We start from the raw sequence: 22,426 nt of genomic DNA, 5'->3' as shown, positions 1-22,426 counted from the left end.
GTTAAAGGTTGCCCATGAATGTAATAGCTGTTTTAAGTATGGGCTATGGAGTCCATATGAGACAACTGATTCTTTAATATTCTTAAGATCCTTCAGCTGTATAGGTTGCTATACACAAGCCTTCTGTCCCTGAGGGTGTTTCTTAGAAGCTGGCTTTTCTACAATGGTTGCTGGGTAGACTAATGGTGTACGAGTAACAACCTTAGAAGAATAGTCATGATACCTGGGTGGCCTTAGATTGGAGTGATTCTGCCTCTGAGGCATCCCAAAGATCTTTAAGCCTAGTAATGATATCCTTATAAAAAGTTTCAATCTCCTCAATTATAAAAGATTCCAAACATGTTAGCTTAGATGCTTGAATCATTGATTGAATGGCGCCGTCCAATTCTTCAACCCTATCCTGGGTATTTTGTACCTTTGCATCTAGTTTCTATGTCACTGAGCCTATATGAGTTTCTAGCTGGCTACAGATATTCTTTAGTTCATCACAGTTCTCTGACAGCCTAGCCTCTAATGCCTCAGACATGAAGGATCTCTCTGTGTTTATCTTATCATAAATACACTGCATCTCATCTTGAGTAACAGACAGCTCTGTCTTTAGAGTATTGGACACAGAGCCAAGCTTATCATCCAATTTTTGTTCCACTTGCTGCACAATTGTGGTCTGACCTAATCTGTTCTCCAAAACCTCATTGTGTAAAGCTTTCATTTCCTGTTAGTAGGTGGTAAGGATATGTTTTTCCCTGTTTCTGAGCCCTCTGGCTAGTAATATTATTTGTACCAGCAAGCTAACTGCCATTACAGCATATAGGCCGGTAATTGACAGATTAGCACCCTCCTCAAACATTCAATTCACATAATAAGCAAAAATATTACCAATTTTAGCAAAAGGTAAATATTCTGCCAAAGTTTTACCTCATTTCTACTCCAGATGCAGTAATTATCTTTGACCAGCAGGTGGCACAGTCATTTAGCTACTTGACAAAGCATTTGGCAGTGGTTGGTCAGGCAAGATGGTGGAGGCAGTGGAGAGAGGTCACAAAAGCGGCTGCCATTATCTTAGAGAGTATACAGCCTTGTGGCCACAACCACTGAAAAAGATGCGGGCCTTACTGCAGCAGCAGCAAGGGGAAGCAGCAGACCCCGCTGAAAGCCAAGGCCTACCAAAGCCAAGGCCTACTTCTGACGCCTCTCAGCTAAGGGCAGGAGGCCTCTAGGCATGGGTAGGCTGCAGTCTTAGCCAGTCTGGTGCCTGCAGCTAGAAACGGTGACAGTAACCATGGAGAGGTCTGTGGATGTCTCCCAGCTGGGTGGTCTGTTCTGAGCAGCTCAAAGGCAGCCGGAACCCCCTGTGTGGCGAAGCAGGTAGGCTGTGAGCCAGGAGCACCTGTGGAGAGAGGGTGCTTTCCTGGCCTAGGCCAAATTCCTGGTAGAACCCTCAGGCTGTCTCAAATGGACCTAGGTTTACAAGATCCTGCTTCTGACACCAGATAATGTGGGAAATTACCAATACAGAGCCAGGTAGAAATACAAGGGATTTTAATAGGGAAAAAGCCTTACTTACAGAGTGACCTAGCCAGCCGGCAGACAGCAGTCTGTACAGCAAGCTGAAAGTGAAATGAAACTGAAACCAGTCACCTCAACACCCCTCACTCTACATCACCCTGAGCATGCCCTTGCAGGCGTGATCGGGCACAACTGTAGCCAGCCCCTAAGCAGGCGTGGCTACAGCATCCCCTACAGATGTGAGGAGATCAGTCTTCTGTGGCTTGTGTCATGCTTGAGCAGGTGATTGTAGCAAACTGAGCAAACCGCATAAAGGAAGACAGTAATCAGTGTTGCTACCTGGACTTCCTTCCCCAAATTTCTTGACTGATTGGCTGGTAGATGGAAGAGTAAGATGAAATGTACTTTTTCTTACCCAGTAGCCTTTTGTCAGTGTTTTATCACAGCAATATAAAACAAACTAGGACTTTCTTTATGACATTGTAACATGAATAATAAAAATACAAAGACAGATATTTGGGTTCAAGAAAGATCAGAAAAGCAAAGCAGTCAGCCACTAGAGAGTTCTCACCTCTACCAATGCTCAGACCATACAGGAGATCCACTGAATCTCAGACTGCTTCTCCAGACTGCATTTCTCTCCAACAAATCTCAAAATCCTAGCAATGCTCTCTTCAACGTAGCTGGAGACTAATTGTCACATGAGACCCTTTGCTTCTTCCTTATATACCTCTCTAGTGCTGGGATTAAAGGTGTGAGTTCTGTTAATCTTTTAGAGTGATTCATTCTTGTGTAGCCCTAGGTGGCCTTGAACTTAGAGAGATTCATCTGGCACTGTATCATGAGTCTTGGAATTAAAAGTGTATGCCACCACTCCCCAGCTTCTATGGCTGTCTAGTGGGCTGGGTTTCCATTCTGATTCCCAGTCACTTTATTAAATCATAATGTATTACCACAATATATTATCGTTAAAGAACTAAAACCTCAGATAAATGAAATGGTAGTGAAAGCTGCAAGATAAAAGGGTCAAGTTTTCTCTAAAGACAGACTCATTAGAAAAACACCCAATGATTCCATAGAATGAAAACCAGAAAAGCCTAGAGCAATAGTTTCTCATCCATGTTAACCTCTGTTTAATCACAATAATCAGGTAAAGTACACAACCTAGGAATAGTCAAGTTATGAAAACAACCTAGATGCTCATCAATAGACCAATAAGTGGCAGGTTTACAGTAGTAAAAAAAAGAAGAAATGACACTGAGAAATTCACATGGAGATGGATGGAACTTGGAAAGAGTCGTTGAGGGGTTAAGTAATCCAGACCCAGAAAGACAAATGCTACCATTCCCTTTCATATGTAGATATTAGCTTTGAATCTTTAGATATGTCTGTTTAAATTAGAATGCCATAGAAGGCAGAACACAAGGAGGAACAATGAAGGGATTTCAAGGAATAGGAGATAAATCAAAGTAGTTAAAAGAAGTACAATGAATAATGGGACAAGAAAACTTAAAAGGAATGAGAGGCAAAAGGTCAAAGAAGATAAAAGACTATGGGGATGTATAACACTAAATGTCTTTAAAGCTGTCATGGAAACCTACTATGGTATGAGCTTCCTAAAGTATACACAGGTACAAATAGAATTTAAAAGGAGTTACCTTATAGTACAGGAAAATTATTCCCTGAGACATTGTTTGTTATCAAATAAACACATTTTTCTGTATGGCATACCATTTTCTCCTCTCCAAATTAATTATCTCTTTTTTCATCAACTTTTATTGTGCGCATATATGTATTTGAATATACATAAATATTCATAAGCATAAACTCTTGAATCCATATACTGTTGCTTTTATGCATTTGTTCAGGGACTACAATTTGGCACTGAAAAACAATTGTGACCATTAATACAGAGAGCCACAGCTCCTGCTTCCAGAGTTATTCAATTTCCCATGGTCCTTTGTGTAGGCTTCAGGACTCCTAGGTTTTCTTTGTGCAGATCGGCATGCCCATTGATTTCTTTTTTTTTTTTTTCCCTCAGGGTTGAAGCAGGGTTCTTGTTGTTGAGATTTTATGTTTGTAGCTCCTGATGTTAATAGGATGCACACAATCATACCACAAAGTCCTTGATCCTTTGGCTCAGATAATCCCCCCCCCACCCGCCTTTTCAACATGTTCCCTTAGCCTTAAGTGTGGTAACGTTTTGTAGATGAATCATTCAGGACTGGCTCTACAACTTTGCATATTGATTAGTTGTAGTTTTCTCTACTTGTATCTATCTTCTGCAATGACAAATTTTCCTGATAAGGGGTGGTGTCTGCACTTATTCATGGGTATACTGATAAATGTTTATGATTGTTTTTAGGGATTGTGCTGCTCTAGGATATTAGTTATTGTAGATTCTCCTCGAGTAACTATGATTTCACCATTACTGATTAGTTAACTAGGTTTCCAGTACCTTGTTTGATTTCCACTTTGTGAACTGGGTCTTATGTACATTTATAAAGCCATTGGTGCCAGGTAGTAGTGGCACAGGCTTTCAGTTCCAGCACTTGAGAGGCAAAGGAAGGGGAATCTTCCTGAGGACATGCCAGCCTGGTGTACAAAGTGACTTCCAGGCCAGCCAGGACTGCACAAAGAAACACTATCTTAAAATGTCAAAGAAAAAGAAAGAAAATAAAGAAGGAAGGAAGATAGAAAGAAAGAAAAGGAAAGAAAGAAAGAAAGGAAGGAAGGAAGGAAGGAAGAAAGAAAGAAAGAAAGAAAGAAAGAAAGAAAGAAAGAAAGAAAGAAAGAAAGAAAGAAAGAAAGCCATTGGTTACTGCCAAGGTATAGGCTCCATGACTACAGCTATATGGTTAAATACTGTTATTGTCCAGGTCTGGTGCTGATGTGATTCACAGGTGTTATAGCCGGGTTGGACAGTTGGTTGCCTCTCTCATTTGGAAGCTTGCATGATGCCTTCTTGTACCATGAAAGCTCATTCAACCTCAGGGAGGAGCCATTTAGTGAAGTTCTAGTTTAGAGGCTTCTTGGCCCTATTTATGAAGTACATGGTATTTTTTTTTTGTTTTTTAAAATATGTTTTAGAATATTGAAATATAAGTCACAAATATGATTGTATATATTCAGTGGTAAAATTTATAGATTTAATATACATATATACTGTGAAATGCAAATCAAAATAAAATTAAATAATTTATTAAACACGTCTTTAAAAATAGTAATTATTTTGAAGATTTCTTTTTCAAAGTAAATGATATCATTAATAAAATAACAACCTTTTATAATAATTCATAAATATTAGCTGTTTTAGTCACTTTGTAAATGTATTTATGCTATTAAATACTAATTAATAGAGTAAGAGTTTCTAATTAGGATATAATATCTTATTTGAGGTCAAAATTTTTATACTTTAAAAAGAGACTTCAGTTCAAATTTCTCTACAAAGAAACCCTGTGCCTGTCATTCTATATTGATTGCCTATCTCATGCCATAATGACTCTTGAATGTGATTAACTTTATTAAAATAATTAAGGGAAATCCCAGTCATTACACAAATAATGGCATAGGTCATCTTAATAATGAAGAATTATAACAACCTTCCATTAATCAGATTCACATATCAGTTTCTCAAAAGTCCTTAGAAAGTGATGACATTAGTAGTCATTCAGCTATACTAATGTCACACAATGACCACAGTTGAAGGCTTTCTAACACTGGGCCTTTTTTAGCAATGATCTGTAACAACATGTATAACACACTTGTTATCCACTCCACATAGAGACAAATATTCTACATTTACATACCCCACTTGATTTAGACTGTTTTATCAAAAATGTTTCAAATAAAATTCATTATAGTAGCTTCTATCCAATTCTGATTTTAGCATGTAAGTCCAATTTATATTTGCTTATATTACAATTTAAATTTGTGTTTTCCTTTTCAGGTGTGACTTGCCATACTTCTGTCTTGTTAGGAAACACACACACACACACACACACACACACACACACACACACACACACACAAGAAATAATTAAATGAAGCATTAAATGAGAATATTTATTAAAAATAATGAATTGTTCGTGGAAATTTGAAATAGTGGACAAAAAGAGAAAATCATCAATGCATGTGAAAAATTTAGTTTTCATTGCATGAATATTATAAGACATTTGCAAAATGTGTTTCAATGTTTTAAAGAGACAACATACTTAGCAAGCCACTTTTGTTCTGTTTTGTTTATTGATGACCCTGAAAGTGCAAGAACTCAGTAGTCAGTAAAAATGATAATGAAAAGTAAATTACTTTGTGTAGAGAGAACAAAAAGGCACAGAGCCAATATAGTTTTTCAAGTTAGATTCCCTGTTATAATTGAAAAGGAAAAAGTCATTTAAAAGCAGGATGTGTATTTTATTGTATGCAAATTAGCAAGCACAGACTATTGAACTGAGGAAAAACATCTGTTAATTGATTTCATGGCTCAGTACACACAGCCTACGTGCCTTGATAATTTGGGGCAAATTTTTCATTTTTTATGTAGCATGTGGGTATTTCAGGCAAAAGCTGGATGTACTTTTATGTCTAAATAACTTAAACATTGCTGTTGGTAGAAATGGTTACTAGTTAATTTTAGACAAAAAGATCTAAAATTATTGGGTTGTGTTTATAAATTATTGACATTTAAGATACTTTGTTGCGATGATTTCCATACAGTTTTGTATGTCAATCATATTTAATGTACACAGCTTTATATTGAGTGTAGTTATATGCCCAGGAACCTAGCACCTCAATCTAAACCCATTCATCACCTCTAAAACTCAAAAGAATGTTAGCAATGATCTGATCTGATATTCCTTCAGAAAAAGCATTCAATAGGCATATGGACAGATGCTCAAAATTATTAATTATGCAGGAAATGCAAATGAAAGTTAGATACCATCTGAAGCCTGACAGATTCAAATATTCAAAATTGCTAGATTTTAAGGGAGTGGTATTTCTTTTAGTGTTGATAATCTACTGATTGATGGCTATTATTAACCACATGTTATTTTTGTGATAAGTGTAGGAATTGACTAGAAAAAGACATGCAGCATCAAGTGTCTCTAATGCAGGACTCCACCGTCATGCATGGGGGCACTTAACTCTTTTTATACATTGTCACATGGGAGGATGTGTGTGAAAGTTAAATGAGATTCTTAATTTATAGAAGCTAAATCAGAAAGCAAAGGAAAAGTAAATTCTGAAACTTAACTTTCATCTCAAAGTGACTTGAATCCAAACACCAAATGTGAATGTTTGTTGGAACCCTGTGGGTGGTTAGGCAGAGGAAGATGCAAAAATAAACTGCTATTTTCTTTTAATTTCAAAATATTGCAAGTTCTAAGAAAAAGTACAAATGAATAGGAGAACAAACAATCCAGAGACAGTAATATGTAAGGAAATTAAAAAAAATAAATCATCTAAATTTGAAAGTCTTGGTACAGTGAGAGAGAAAACTGGTATATCGAAATTGTGAATAAAATGCAGTTAATAGTCCAACAAATGATAACAACAGAATTACAAAATCATGTACAAACTTTCACCTCACATTATTTTAGCATGAATGAGTTCAGAATTAATAAACACATTACCACATTTTATTACACAACATATTTCAGGGAATAACATTAAAAATAATTGAAAAAGATTATTAACAAAATTATTATTAAAGGGGTGACTAATTCAAAAAATTCTAAAATTCATTTTCTACAATTCACTTGTGAATAAATATAGAGATAACATCTGTAATTAGAAATTAAAATGCTATTTTAATAGGACATCAAAGATTGTGGTTAATCAACTGAATCAAATGAAAATTACTTAAATCATGCAAAAACCACTTAATATTAGAAATAGTAGTAAAATATGTAGAAGCTGGAAATTATTAAAATATTTTAGAATCTTACTGGAGTACCTAGAGTGACATAGGAAGTGATTTTTAAAACAAGATATTTAAACTGGAAAAAATATGGTGTTTCTTTGACAGAGGTTTTTACTAAGTTTTCTTAAGAAAATCAACATATGCATATAGGTTTTAATTGATGAAGGAAAATATTGAATCACATTGAAATTTGGAAACATCTAAGTATCTTAAAATACATTGGAAGAAAAATAAAGGGAAAACATAAGGTAAAGGGTAACAAAAATTATTAATAACAAAGATTAATAGTAAGTAGCATTTTAACAGAAAGACAAGGGTAGAGTCATTACATTGAAAATGACATCTTGGGACCTCACCCCAGCCCCAAGCCCCAGGTTTTACAGTGCCAACCTAGCTTTTTTTTGCTAGCATCTGGCCAAAGACATTTAGAATTTTCCAGGACATTGAGCTTACTGGTTCTTCTCAGTATGTCTTTCAATGACATTCTGAATAAATATGACTCTTTCAAATTTAAAATAATTTGAATCTTCTACTACTGTTAATTTATTTTGAAGATTCGAATATTGGTGTGTGGACCACTTCTCTATCGGTAGCACAAATACCAAAGCCAGACATAAAACCAGTGAACAGTTGGTTCCTCAGAGTTTGCAGTTACTGGAGATTCATAATACATTAGGTGATGATAATTTGGATTTTTCCTGAATTTATCAAACAATTAAATACACCAGCATTGTCATACCAGAATGAATTTTCTATACAAAGCCCAACAAACCCAAAAAGTGTAGGGTTTCTGAGGTGCTACATTTACTCAATTAATTGTCAGACAGATGGGAACTGTCGTCACTGACTCTGGGTGTTATTTTCTGTGTTGTGGCAGATATTAACAAATACTATCAACAGGGCTTCTTACTATGGGAATAAATGAGCGGGATCTTATATAGTGAATTCATTGAGTTACAAACTACATAAGCAACAGCCTAGTGAAAGTCATGGAAGAGCAATAGCCACCAATGTATATCTACCACAAATGAACCAAGATCTCCTTGACACAATGCACTGGATAAAAATTAAAACTAAACTCAAAACAAACTACTAAAATCAATTTTGACTTTTGTTTACAATCAAAAAAAGCAAATGTAAAAAGCAGATAGATAATGGAAGTGGAAGCTACTGTTGAAAAAAGTTGATAACTTTTCAGTGACATTTTTGACCTAAGCTAGGATCAGAGAAAATAATAGAAAATATCAGAAGCTGTATCAAGAAGAAATCTGCAGTCAGTTGTCCAGCTCTTATCCAAAGGCAAAAGAGTTATTTTACATCGCTGAAGTTTAAGTTCTGAAATTTCTTTTGGGATTGCTGGATAAATGGTTTTATCTGGTACTGGATACTGGATTGGAATGGGACATAGATAAGAAATTAAGTTCAGTCCATAAAGGATATAGAGAAAATCAAATGGGTCCACATCAAATATCAATTTCTTATTCTCTGAAAGTAGAAAATAAATAGGCAGTGTATCAAACCTTCATATCTTCACATGAACTTTTTATTTTGTAAAGAAATAAAACTGCTACAGTACCAAAGCCAACACAGAAATATTTTAAATAGTCAATTCAGCAGAAAAATATTTTTTAAAAAAAGATTTTATGTAAGTTTTGTGAAGTCTTCTACATGCTAGTATCCAGTTATGCCAGCACCATTTGTTGAAGATGCCTTCTTTTTTCCATTGTATAACTTTAGCTTTATTGTCAAAAATCATGTGTTCATAGGTATGTGGGTTAACATCAGCGTTTTCAATTCAATTCCATTGATCTACCTGTCTATTTTTTGTGACAATACCAACTTCTTTTCAGGAATATAACTCTGTAATACACCTTGAAGTCAGGGATGGTGATGCCTCTGGAAGTTTCTTTATTGTACAAGGTTGTTCTGGTTATCCTGGGACTTTTGTTTCTCCATAGAAAGTTGAGTACTGTTCTTTCTAGGTCTGTGAAGAATTGTGCCATTATTTTGATGGGGATTGCTTTGAATATGTAGACTGCTTTTGACAAGATTGCCATTTTTAATAGGTTGATCCTACCTATCCAAGAGCATGGGAGTTCTTTCCATTTTCTAGTATCTCCTTTAATATCTTTCTTTAAAGACTCCAAGTTCTTGCTATACAGGTCTTTCACTTGTTTGGTTAGTGTTACCCCAAGATATATTATGTTGTTTGTGGCTATTGTAAAGGGTCATGTTTCTCTGATTTCATTCTCAGTCCATTTATCATCTGTATATAATAGGGCTACTGATTTTTTGAGTTAATCTTGTATCCTGCCACTTTGCTGAAGGTGTTTATCAGCTGTAGGAGCTCACTGGTAGAGTTTTTCAGGTCACTTATGTAAATTATCATATCATCTGGAAACAGTGAAAGTTTGACTTCTTCCTTTCAAATTTGTATTCTCTTGATATACTTTTGTTGTCTTATTACTCTATCTAGAACTTCAGGTAGAATATGACAGATATGGAGAGAGGGGACAACCTTGTCTTGTTCCTGATTTTCAACATAAATCCAGCCACACTGAACCTGTTAGAAGAGAAACTGGGAAGTACCCTTGAACAAATTGGTACAGGAGTGTGCTTCCTGAACTTAACACCTGTAGCACAGACAATGAGATGGACACTTAATAAGTAGGACCTCCTGAAATTGAGAAGCTTCTGTAAAGCAAAGGACACAGTCAACAGGACAAAACAGCAGCCCACAGAATGGGGAAAGATTTTCACCAAATCCACATCTCACAGAGTGCTGATTTCCAAAATTTACAAAGAACTCAAGAAGCTAGTTTCCAAAACACTAAATAATCCAATTAAAAAGTAAGATATAAAATTCTCAATAGAAGAATTTAAAATGGCAGAAGGACATGTCAGAAAGTGTTCAACATCCTTAGCTATCAGGGAAATGCTAATCAAAACAACCCTGAGAAAACATCTTACTCCTGTCAGAATGGCTAAAATAAAAAACACCAATGACAGTTTATGCTGGCGAGGATGTGAAGAAAGGGGAACACTCCTCCACTGCTGGTGGGAGTGCCAACTCATACAGCTACGTTGGAAATCAGTATGGCAATTCCTCAGGAAAATGTGAATCGGTCTACCACAAGATCCAGCAATTCCACTATTAGGCATATACTAAAACAAGCACATTCATACAAGGACATCTGTTCAACAATGTTCATGGCAGCATTATTTGTATTAGCCAGAAACTGGATGAAACCTAGATGCCCCTCAACTGAATAATGAATAGAGAAAATGTGGTACATTTACACAATGGAGTACTACTTGACAGAAACAAACAAACAAACAAAAAAAGCAAATAATAACAACAACAAACAATGGAATCATGAAATACCCAGGCAAATGGATGGAACTAGAAGAAATCATTCTGAGGTAACCCATTCACAAAATGACAAACATGGTATGTACTCATTCATATATGGATTTTAGACATAGAGCAAAGGATTACCAGCCTACAATACACACTGCCAGAGAAGCTAGGAAACAAGGAGGACCCTAAGAGAGACATGCATGTTTTCCCAGAGAAGGGGAAAGGGACAAGATCTCCTGAGCAAATTGGGAGCATAAGGGAGGGGAGAGGGAGCTAGGAGAACGAGAAGGGGACACTAGGATGGGTGAGGAGGACCTGAAGGAGCAGGAAGGTTGATTCGGGGAAGAATAGAGGAGAGCAAGATAAGAGATACTATAACAGAGGGAGCCATTATACGTTTAAAGAGATATCAGGCACTAGGGAAATGTCCAGAGAGCTACAAGGATGATACCAACTAACAACCCAAGCAACAATGGAAAGGTTACCTTAAATGCCCTCCCCTGATAATGAGATTAATGACTACCTTATATGACATACTAGAGGTGTCTTCTAGCAGCTATTGTAAGTAGAAGCAGACACCCACAGCTAAACACTGGACTGAACTGGAATCCTGTTGCAAAAAAGGATGGGTGATGAGCAAAGGCTTGAAGACCACCAAGCAGGAGCTCAGGGTCCCCAGACTGATAGCTGGGAAATCAGCATGGGAATGATATAGACCCCATGAACGTGGGTGTCCGTGAGTAGGCCTCAGACTTCTATGGGGCCTTTTACAGTAGATCAGAACTTATGCCTAGCATAGGAAAGGAATTTGGGAGCCCATTCCACATAAAGGGATTCTCCTCAGAGTAATCACATGGGGGAGGGCCTAGGCCCTATCCCAAAGGATATGACAGACTCTGCAGATCTCCCATGGAAGATCTCACACACACACCCCACCTGGGGAAACAGAAAGGGTATGGGATAGATAGGGAGTTAATGGTGGTCAGGAGAAGTGGGGAGGGTGAGGGAACTGGGATTGACATGTAAAACAATGTTGTTTCTAATTTAAATAAAAAATGAAAAATAAAGATATTGTAGTCTCTACACTAAGAGACCAAAAATATAGTTGAGAAAAATTTGTGTTACATGAATGAAAATTTTCTCAACCATATTTTTGGTCTCTTAGTGTAGAGACTACAATATCTTTTTTTTTTCATTTTTCACATGAGTGATTGGAGAGTGTTTGAAATATTTCTAGTCCAGGGCCCATTTTTGTGGGGCAAGTTTGTGTGTGTGTGTGTGTGTGTGTGTGTGTGTGTGTGTGTGTGTGTGTATGTTTTGAATTTATTCCTTTAAACACAAATTGACTCCGTAGATATATTTACCAGAATCAATTCTGGTGCTTAAAATCGGGCTGCCACTGATGATCTTGAGTCTAATTTGGCAATTATTTATTTATTTATTTATTTATTTATTTATTTATTTATTTTCGAGACAGGGTTTCTCTTTGTAGCTTTGGAGCCCATCCTGGCACTTGCTCTGGAGCCTGCCTCTTAATTTGGGAGTTCTTGTTCACCACAGCCAATTTTATCTCATTGGTCTCCAGAATAGATTTCATCTACTCAAACTTAAGAGGCAGAATTTTCCTTCCAACTAACAGTCAGCAGGTATTTGAAAACACAAAGCATTTCAAGTTCTGATGTGCTTGGCGATTCCTTTGTTACAATTATTTGGATATCATTTAATCTTTACCAATTACATTCTCCAACTTCTTCAGTCACCAGAATGGCAAATTGATAGCAGGACTTTGAAGCATTTGTGACAGGCCAGTCCAGCATGTGTGGCAGAAAACAGAGGTGCTCCAGGGTTACTGGAAAATAAATGGGCATCATAACCCTGAGATCATAACAGTTTCAGGTATGTTTGTACCTGCAACTATGGCTTTGGAGGAAAACCCATAGGAACCCAGATTTCACAACAGGTCAATTAAAGAGTTCTATGGCCAATTCATCTTCCAGTGACTGAGATTTCCCATAATTTTCAACTCTTGGTCAAATTAGAAAGTCACCATAAAAGATATTTTCACTGTGAAGTTTTGACTTAATGAAATGATTTAAAATTGAAATACTTAAAATATAGTGATGTAAAGGTTAACTGCAATCCTATAAAATCCTGTCAAATTAACTGCTCAAATTTATTTATTTTTTAAAACTTTATTCTTTCATATATTATATCCTAACCACATTTTCCCATGCCCTCATTCCTCCTAGCCCCTCCCCAACCTCCCCAACCCTCCCAACCTCTCCTATCACCCATATAAAATTGTCCTTTGTTTCTCTTCAGAAGAAAAACAAATAGCAGTATGCCCAGAGATATTCACCAAATATAGCCTAACAATAAGACTGGTCACAGATCTCATACCACCATTATAAATGGCAACCAAGCAGGAGAAAAAGGGTCCCAAACACAGGCAAAAGTATCCCAGGTTTTTTGGCTAGTCTTGTTTGGTTCTAGCCTAGGAAACTATAATAGGGATTTAATGTATGAGAGAATAAATTTTAAAAGTATATATAGAAACAGTTAAGAAAGAAGGCATTTCATAGAAAAAAAATTATATAACTTTATTAAGAAACAAAATTTACTAAAAGTAAATTATAGGCTTCAAATTTTTAAATTTATTTTATTGAACAAATATTTCTGATATGTCAGATTTATTGGATCTAATTTATCTTCATTTAATCAGAAAAATGCACATTTCCCTTTTCATTTTGTTTTATTTGCTCAAATTCAACATCTACTTGACATATAAAACCTGAATTATTGTTTACAACATATGTTCTGAAGTTTCTACTCACTGTATAATATATATAAATCTCCCCCCCCCCTTCTGAAGGGTTCCCCTGCCACTGCCTAGTGTTTGGCTACAGGTCTCTCCATCTGCTCCTATCAGTTGCTGGATGACACCCTTCTGATGACAATTCATTAGGAATCATTTTATTGACTATTTTTGACAGTCATGTCTGATTCTATCCTGGATTTTTGGGCTGTCCTGCCTCTGGTCCTGGCAATCCAGGCAGTCAGGCAAGAGTTATCTCTCCTGCTAATGGCCTCATGTTGGGCAAGCCATGGGTTGGCCACTCACATAATTTTTCTACCACCATTGCCCCAGCACACCTTGCAGGAAGAATGTATTATACGTCAAAGATTTTGTGGTTGGGTTGATGCTCTAGACTCACTGGCTATAGAATATGCCCAGTAAATTTGAGCTCTTTATCCCACACCCATCCCATTACTGAGAGACTCTGCAGTATTTAATCATTCAAATGACCATTTACTGCACCTGATCTAACAGCTCTGTGACCATTAGGCAAATCCAAAGCACTGTTTTTTTTTTTTTTTTTTAATTAATCAAAAGCTAAGCATGTTGCAGGGTTGTATCTGAGGCTGTAAGCACTGAGAACTTTTCCACTTTGATCTAACCTGCTTACATTATGTCTCAAAACTGTATTTCAAAAATGTCTTGATTCATGACTTTCTTATTTTGTTTCTATAAAAATTTCTACTTCCACTTTGGAACATGTAGTTTGTGGTAATGTAAGTTTGTGTTCCTGTGGCTATGGTAATTCATATTTGGCTCCAGAATAAACTATACCTTATCTCCTTTGAAGTGAGAGCTGTGTTTTGCATCCAGAACTTTGTCCTCTGTCTAGGGTACTATGGAAAGAAATTAAAATTTTGAGGAGGTAACATCTAACGGAGGTAACTCAGGATACTTTGTTATACACTTGAAGAGGATATTAGACTCTGCCGACTAATTTCGGTCTATTTTTTTTCCATTTGCCCTGAATAATACTTGTAACGATGCAGCATGCTTAAATCAAGTGATCATATACTAAAACCTCTATATCTATAATTGTGGTGATATATTATTTATGATTCATTAAAGCTTGCTTGAGAATTCAAAAAGCAAAGTCAGCCACAAGCTATAGAGGTCGAGCAGTGGTGGTATATACTTTTAATCCCAGGACTCAAGATTAAGAGGTATATGGAGGGATGACCAAAGGGGTCAAGAATATTCTAGAGAAACCCACAGAAATAGCTGACCGGACTAAGTGGTAGCACACAACCCCAGTGGTAAAACTGGGGAACCAGCAGGGGACGGAATCAAACCTTCTGAATGTGGATGCCAGTTAGGAGGTCTGGGAAGTCTATGGGACCTCTGACAGTGGAACCAGTATTTAACCCTAGCACCCAAATGGACTTTGGGAGCCTATTCCCCATGGAGTGCTACTCTCTCAGCCTAGATACATGGGGGAGGGCATAGACCAAATGATATGACAGATTTTTGATGATCTCCATGGAAAGCTTCACCATTCCTCCTGGGGAGTGGATGGGGGATGGGAAAAGGGGTGTTGTCTAGAGAAGGTGGGATGGAGAGGAAACTGGGATTGATATGTAAAATAAGATTGTTTCTAAATTTTTGTTGTTGTTGTTTTTTCGAGACAGGGTTTCTTTGTGGCTTTGGAGGCTGTCCTGGAACTAGCTCTTGTAGACCAGCCAGGCCTCGAACTCACAGAGATCTGCCTGCCTCTGCCTCCCAAGTACTGGGACTAAAGGTGTGCACCACCACCAACTGGCTCTAAATTAAATTAAAAAAAAGATTTAAAATAAAAAAGTAAAAAAAAAAAAGGTATATGGATCTCTGTTATTTCAAGGCCACAATGACTACATAAAATTCAGTCCTAAAAGAAATAGCTTATACAAATGTGATCTCAGCACCGAGGAGCACATGCCACTAATCCCAGCACTAGAGGGGTATAAAAGGTATGAGCAGAGTCTTCAGTAGTCAGTATCAGGCATTTGATCTCTAACCACATTGAGGAGAGCACAGCAGTCTGAGTGAATCTGAGGAGCAGTGAAGTCAGGAAAAATGTGAAGATCTCCCCTTTAGGGTGAAGTAGTTACTCTAGCTAGTGGTTGGCTGCTTTGCTTTTCTGATCTTCAACTTGAAGCTTGAACCCCAACATCTGTCTCTGGGACTTTAATTTATTGTGCTACATATAAGGCCAACTATGTACTTTCTCCTTTTGACATTTCACAGGAATTTACCACTAGGGCAGAAAGTTACCCAACAGGAACAATTTCTCATTTCTGCTAATCATACAGTATATAATTTCACTTCTGAATTTCCAGCAAATTTTAAAGTCAGCTTTCATATTATTGATTTATTCTGTTTCAAGTAAGATGGTCAGTGATACACCAGGACAATTTCTATAATATCATGCACTTTTGGCTCATTTTGCTACGTGTTTTCTTTCCACCACCACTGAAAATGCAGAGATTTTACTTTATTAGCTTTTCCTTTTCCCCTTCCCTAATGGCATTTTTAATTTGAAAATTCATAGTCTTTGGAATTAGGCTTTTAGAATCCAAAGCACGCAACCTATTAATCAAAGAAAATATCATTATGGGATTCATACAATAATCTTTGGTAAGATAAATTTATACATGTAAAAAAATGAATTTAACTTTACAGTAATGGATCCTGGGATGGAGCATAGGTAGGAATGAAAATATCAGACCAACTGTCTTGCAAGATCAACTATTGATTTGTTCCTATTATATGTTTTGTACATTTTATGAGAATAAAATAGTGTATCTAAGATTTTTGAGAAAAATTATTTTCCATAATTTTATACAGTCTGATACATTAATAATTATGTGCATGTGTATTTACAAAAATGTTGTTCCCATAAAAGAATAAAGAATGACAGATCTTGGAAACTATAGAGAGTAGGGCTGAGAGATGAGAACACGGAGAGATAGACTGGGCAAGTATTAAGTTATAGTTAAATAGGATAGAAAATTATGTTTATTCATGTACTCATCGTCTGTGTGCATCATCTAAGATCTAGCAATCATGCATCCTCAATCAGCTTTCCATGTATGTGCTCATTTCCATTATGATGTGACATTGTTTTTCTAGGAAACACAGAATTAACTGTAAAATAAGAAAGACCAACTTTCATTCATGTAACACAAACCAGGCCAGCCTGGTCTCCAAAGATCATCAGTGGCAACCGATTTTAAGCACCAGGGTTGATTCTGGTAAATATATCTATGGAGTCAATGTGTGTTTAAAGGAATAAATTTAAAACATACACACACACACACACACACACACACACACACACACACACACACACACACACACACACTTCCCCCACAAAAATGGGCCCTGGACTAGAAATATTTCAAACACTCTCCAATCACTCATGTTCTAACCAAGTAATCATGGTTGGTGGGATTCCCATGATAATTCTTTCCAGGAAATTTCTATAACAAGATCTTCAGGGTTCTGAAGTCCAGAGATACAATGCGCATTTCATGTAAAAGAAACAACAAGCAAATCCAAAGAAACAAGATGTATATTTAAGACTTTAAGAAATAAAATGGGGATCATACTGGTTAGTTTACCATATTCAAGCATCATTTCTCAAGAATGACACAATGACTTTAAGTGTACAAATAATTGATGGCATAATGACTTTATTCAACTCCAATAAAAGACATGCTTTTTTCAAGTAACTTAAAAAGTACATGATACAATTTATGTTAAATTTTCCTAAATATGAACACAAGATAAAAATGTTCCTAAAAGGACATTATTTTAGTCTTTAGTTAAGTCATTGTGAGGTAGCCCCCTAGCATACATTCCTGTGAATAATGGGGAAAAACATCATATATCGAAAGTTCTTTTGAATAACAATGAGGCATGAATAAGCAAGTAAATAAATGGTGCATAAGTAGATAAACATCACTAGCTCATAAATAAAGAATACTGAAAATTTGTCCATATTGCAATTCAAGTAACTGGAAAATGGTGGTGGATCATTGATGAGAGATTTGTAGCATGTAAGCAATATTAAAAATACATATGCTTATTCACACATAAAAACAAATGACATAAACAATAATATATAGGGAGTTGTAAAACTAAAGAAGGGCAAATGAACTTATTCTGAGTAAACAGGTAAGAGTGCTTGCAGTTCAGATGCACAATAATAGCTTTGAATGCGATAGGCTTCACTAGCAACAAATAAACTAAAAATTAAACCTAAACTGAGGCAATATTTTATTCACATAAAATGTGCAAAACTTAATTTTTGTAATCATTAAGGCACAATTTAACAAACATGAACTTATGTGTAATGTGTTTATAATTATTCATAAATTAAATAAAATGTCATCTTTAATTAATATATCCAAAATATCTTGCATACATGTAATAACAGAAATAACAAAAGAAAATTTTTATCTTCTAAAGGTTCTAGTCTGATGATTTTTTTGACTGAACCTTCTGCACATCTTCCTCAAATTGCCAGATTTATCAAGGTTCCACTTTCAATGTCCCACCTAGTCTTCCCAGTCCTGGATCACTACCATATTTTAGAATGCCATTAGGAATCAAGTCATTGATTGTTTTCTTTGCCAGTAATATTTGCTTCTACCATAAGAATCTGGTTTATCCGGCCTAAAGTCCCTGGCCATGTAAGCAGTGTCAGGCATGGACTCTCTCTCCTGGCTGAACCTTATGTTAAAACAGAAATTTGTTAGCCACTCCTACAAGTTCCGTACCACCATTAGTCCAGCACATCTTGAACATGTTGTAGGTAGGAGGTTGAGCTGATGCCTATATGGAGCCTTCACCCCCTACCTTCTAGACTTTTTGGTGTAGTAAGGTAATCTGCAGTGGGTCTAAAGAAAAGCTTGGACACCAACCCAGCCACAAAACCTGTGACCTACACCCAGGATGCAGATGCAGCTAGATCTCTGAATTTGAGGCTATCTATCTATCTATCTATCTATCTATCTATCTATCTATCTACCTACCTATTGGTTTTTTTGAGACAGGGTTTCTCTGCATAGCCTTGGCTGTCTTGTGACTCTTTCAGTAGACCAGGTTAGCCTCAAATTCAGAGATCTAGCTGCATCTGCATCCTGGATGCTGGGTTTATAGATGTGGACCACTACTGCAGAGCTCATTGACATTTTATAACTCTTTTTTAGTGTTCTGCCTTAGCTATCTTTTCTTGTCTTCAGTCTATCCAACTATTTTCCTGATAGTATCAAGTAATCTTTCAAGTACACTCAGCAATTTTTTTCATTTCAATATCAGTACTATAAGTTCAGATATAGAATGTCTTTAATCAGTAATATGTATTATTCTCATCATAATTTTCTTGTATGTCTCTACCTTTTGCTTTTACTTTAAGCTGTTAAACATATTTTAAAAACATGTGCTTCATGTTCTAATTCAAATGCTACATGCATATAAGCAAAGTGGGTGGGTCATTTTATTTCCCTGACATTCATGAAAATGGGAGACAATTATTTCTTCTTCTTTCTGGTCCTGTTATATTATTAGTTTAAACTGAACATAAGAGAGTATTTATTTAATTTTATACACTGTATTAATATTTCATTAGGAGAACATAAAGAAACTACACCATGCTTCTCATTTTATTCACTGACTATGTAAAATAGATGTCCCCAAGTTTAATAAGAGTAATTATTAGGTTTGAGGAAATACAAAAAGTACTTTGATAATATTAATATTCATCAGATAAGGCAAATCTTAATTGCTTTACCTCTATCATTTCTTTGTATATATAATTTAATGAGTCATTTTCATCACAACTAGTACATTGTTAATGCATGCAATGGAAAGGAAAGTCAGTATTTTAAAATTTAATTTTACTTAATGTTTTAGTAAAATGAATAAAACATTTTTCTGAGTTACTTAGTATAAAATTCTGAGAGCTTCACTCTGGTAATCCAATAGTTAATGTTGGCTTTCACTTTTTCAATTAGCAAAAGAAACTAGATTTGGCTTCATCAAATGCTGTGAAGTTGGTGAAACATTTCAATTTTTTCCTTAATAATTCCCTCACTAGAAATAATCATATATAAAAATGAAATAATTTTACAAATTTTTAGTAAAGTAACTTAATCCCTTACCTCTCCTCAGTTTTTACATTTGTATTTTCATAAGTGTGCATTGACTTGTTGTACATTAAGATTCAGATTTGGGGATTCAATTAATCAAATTTAAACTTGGTGTCTCAGAAAACTGAATCCTGGTTACTTGGTTGCACCTCTTCACATAATTGATTCTGTATTCATGGGAGGTTGATGAAGTAACACATGAGCAATAATCCAGATAGGTTCACAGGCCTCCATGGCTGTGTTCATTCACGTTCACAGGCCTCCATGGCGTGTTCATTCCATTGCTACACACACTGTGAAAGGAAAGGATATGAAGCTTCTCTATTCTGCATGAGAATCCATTACATAGAACAAGGAAGAGGTATAACCGTACCATGCAAGTTTAGACAATGAAACACTTGATTTATTCTCATGAAAGTTGGAAAAGAATAGTAAAATACCATGTTACCCAATGTCATGAAAATTATACAAAACAAGTGTTTCTACTTGCTAATTTCAAACATTTTCAAAACACACACTTTTAAAATTGGTTGTATTTTAGATAGACACTCGTAATTACAGAGCTAGTAGTTTCTACACCATGAGATTATAACTAAAACTTGTACATATTTGAAAAAATAAGCCAAATGAATATTTCAGTTCCACTGTGGTGGAAACATAACCTTAAGCATCCATTAGAATGTGTTGAAACCACCTATGCAGTGCTACCTTCTTTAATATCTAATATTTTTGCATATTTTAAATCTGTTGGGAACCCAATGTTCATCCCTAAAGCTAACATATACTGGAAAGTACACTAACTCAATACTTAGAAATATATTATATGTATTTTGAAAATAAATTCTAATAAATTGCATTTTAAGAGTCAACACAAGCCGGGCGTTGGTGGCGCATGCCTTTAATCCTAACACTCGAGAGGCAGAGGCAGGCGCATCTCTATGAGTTTGAGGCCAGCCTAGAGTGAGTTCCAGAACAGCCTCCAAACTAACAGAGAAACCCTGTTTCGAAAATAAAAAAAAGGAGTCAACATAAAAAGCTAAAAGTAATTAAAGAATAATGTAATGAATCTGAGTGGGAAAATTGAGTGTGAGGGGTTCATGGAATGATTGGAGAGAGGGTTCAGAAATGATGGAATACAATACTAATAAAATAGAAAATTACCACCTCAATCTTATTGTCTGTAGAGATATTTCTCAGTCTAGTTTTCGAAAGGATACAGGCAATATATGTGTGAATTTCAGGACATACATCCATGTGAGTCTCTGTAGAGTCCCTGAAGGTTAATTTAGAAGGTGTTTAAGAACTAAAACTGAAGAAAGCTGGAGGATACAGTTAAAGAGGTATACAGATGAACTTTGAGTAATGGGATAAAAGGTATTAAAGAGAAAATTCTGAATATTCTGAATGAGATGACATGACTGAAAGTTGTTGATATCAGTTGGTATCTTTTTTCAAACACTCTAGAGTTAATAGGCTAAGTAATGTGGTCATGGTGGCAAGGACTGTAGCTGTCAATTTCTATGTGTTGCTATGGCTGCTGATGGACAAACATCTGAAAATATAATTCACCTACTGGCATATTTTACCTGTGCTGATACTTCTATGTCATAGTCCATCATGAAAAGACATAAGGGGAGGAAGTCAAAGCAAGAAGTTGGAGGAAGGAACTGAAGCAGAGGTAATGGGCAATGCTGCTAAGTGGATTTTCTTTATGGTTTTATCTTCCTACTGTCTTATAGTTAGGACCATGACCAGCCCAGGGGTGGTACCATCTACAAGGTGCCCTCACATACTGATCTTCAATCAAGAATTCATCATAGGCTTGTATGTAGGCAAATCTTATGGAGGCATTTTCTTAATTCAGAATCTTTATAACTCTGACTTGTGCCAAGTTTATAATAAATCATCTGGGACAAACCTCTTAACTCAGAATGTGCTGGGATGCAGTTGTTTGTAATTTGTACATATCTCCTGGCACCCTTTCTCTAGGGATAGCAGTTTGAAAGGTGTCTTCTAGTAAACAATTTTGAAGCCAAATAGAGTGTCTTCCTTAAGAGGGTTAGGGTGTTTGTTTCTTAACATATTCAATGGCAAAGGCAAGAGAATGGCTGTTTAGCTGACAGTTTTACAAGAATGGAGATAGAATAAGTTCAGGTTTCTTGGGTTTGACCTACAGGTACAGGAATCAGAATGGTGAATTCTGATCTAGATCTATAAGGGAAAAGATGAAAACATGAAGCTCTTGCTTCTTTGTTTTCTACCACTAAGGCATATCTCTACATTCATCTTGACTCCATTAATTCTTACTGATTGAATTGGGAAAACTACCCAGGAAACAAAAAAAGATCGTTATTTTATTCAAAGGCACTGCGAGTTCTTGTTAAAACATTCATCTAATAACTATAAGCATTCTGCTAGTACTATACTTAAAATCACTGATTTTATTGTTTACATCATAAACACTGATGCTACCATGCTAGGAAATGAAAGGGGGGTACAACAACTCACACATATCATCCACTACCTCAAACTCAAATGATAGAATTAACTAGTAAAGATGCAGGAATATGTGAGATTTCTCTCATTGGGATAAAACATTGGAGACAATCATTGTAAAGAGAGAAATGTCTATTTTTGCTCATAACTTA

The sequence above is a fragment of the Cricetulus griseus genome (assembly GCF_003668045.3).
Source record: "Cricetulus griseus strain 17A/GY chromosome 1 unlocalized genomic scaffold, alternate assembly CriGri-PICRH-1.0 chr1_0, whole genome shotgun sequence".
NCBI classification, from domain to species: domain Eukaryota; kingdom Metazoa; phylum Chordata; class Mammalia; order Rodentia; family Cricetidae; genus Cricetulus; species Cricetulus griseus.
This window is presented reverse-complemented; position numbering follows the sequence as displayed.